At 37.6% G+C, this 1,710-nt stretch overlaps 1 pseudogene; it reads left to right on the forward strand.

The window, feature by feature from the left end:
• Window positions 1-278: 278 nt before the first annotated feature.
• LOC119505702 lies at window positions 279-795 on the forward strand (annotated as a pseudogene).
• The last annotated feature ends 915 nt before the right edge of the window (window positions 796-1,710 follow it).

The raw sequence follows: 1,710 nt of genomic DNA on the forward strand, positions 1-1,710 counted from the left end.
CCAAACTAATACATCTGCCCCCACAAGACTTCATTAAAGAATATGGCTTTTTCTGGGAGACTTAATATATACAAACCAGCACATTCCACTACCTGGACCCCAGAAAAACATACTCTTTCCAAATACAAAATAGATTCATCCCATTACAATATCACAAAAACTTAAATCATTTCAGTAACAATATGTAAGTACAAGATCCCATCAAAATCATTTACAACCCATCCCCACTGGCTAGTTGTCCATGTTGTGGCACTGAGACCCCCCACACCCCTGCAAACATGGTGCTGCACATGACATACAGTGTGAAGATCATCCGCAGCCTGCTTGCAGCCTCAGCACCTGTCACATCCTGCCCACTGCTGCCATGGGGGCTGGGGATGGTGCCATTCAGAAAATGCACACTGGCCCCACTCTGCTTTTGATGCAGAAATTCACAGACAAACATGAATGGATAACAACAGAAAATGCTAATAGAACAGTGGGAATCAGCAATTTTGCGCAGGAAGCTTTGGGAGATGTTTACTGTAGTCTACCTGTGGTTGGGAAAAAAAAATAAACAAACAAGAGGAGTTTGGTGCTTTGGAAAGTGTGAAAGCTGCTAGTGGACTTTGTTCTCCTCTATCAGGAGAAGTAACAAAAATTAATGAAGCTCTTGCAGAAAATCCAGGACTTGTCAACAAATCTTGTTATGAAGATGATTGGCTGATCAAGATGACACTCAGTAATCCTTCAGAACCTGATGAACTAATGAGTGAAGAAGAATATGAAAAATATATAAAATCTATTGAAGAGTGAAAATGGAACTCCTAAATAAACTTGTCTGAAACAGTATAATCCAGCAATATTTTGAATTACTGTTGGATAAAAATTTATAGTAGCAACTTTTAGCAATACCATAGGAAAACACAAACTACTTTATCCAACTGTGCTATTGAAAGAAAATACCCCTTAACTTTCTAATGATAGCAGGTAAACACAGTTTGCATCTTTTTCATATCACCCAGTGATTTAGACCAGGATCTAGTTATTATTTTCAGAATCCATGAAATTATTAGAAGTAAAAACTACTTGTAAAAATTATGTAATTCACAGATAAGATTGTGATCATAAGCCTTACATAATATTGCAATTTGTTTACTTCAATCCCTGTATTTGGATTTAATGATAGTTTCACCAGAAATAACTGGGAGAGGATATAAGTTTTTGTTAGTTATACAGTGTCAGCTGAGAAACAGTACTATCTTAATTTTGCAATGTACCGCATTTGCTCTTCCTATTTTCATACAATGTAGCAACAGCATTGCAGCAAAATAAGAAACCCTTTAATAACAATAAAACATTCAGATTCTCCATTAAAAAATCAGTTACAGGTCTGGTCTGTCCAAAAGCAAAATTCCCCTATGGTTGTGGACCTGTGAAACTTAGAACAAGTTATCTGCTTCCAATATAACAAAGGAGGGACAGTCATAAGATGAACATTCCCATTTCCATAAGTAGAAACCAAAAGGAAAACAGGGTGAACAGGACCAAAACAGTTCCTAAAACCCAGAGGGCAAACTCCATTAGATTTCAAACTCCAAGAGTCATTCACAGAATGAAAGTGTATCCTTGGGGCTTGAGACAGTGGAAGTCCAACCCTTTCTAATGGCTTTCCTTACAGCCCTTTTCTCTCCAGATGCTTGGGTGAGTGCTCCAACATATCCACACATT

Source organism: Choloepus didactylus, chromosome 10, assembly GCF_015220235.1.
Source record: "Choloepus didactylus isolate mChoDid1 chromosome 10, mChoDid1.pri, whole genome shotgun sequence".
NCBI lineage: Eukaryota > Metazoa > Chordata > Mammalia > Pilosa > Megalonychidae > Choloepus > Choloepus didactylus.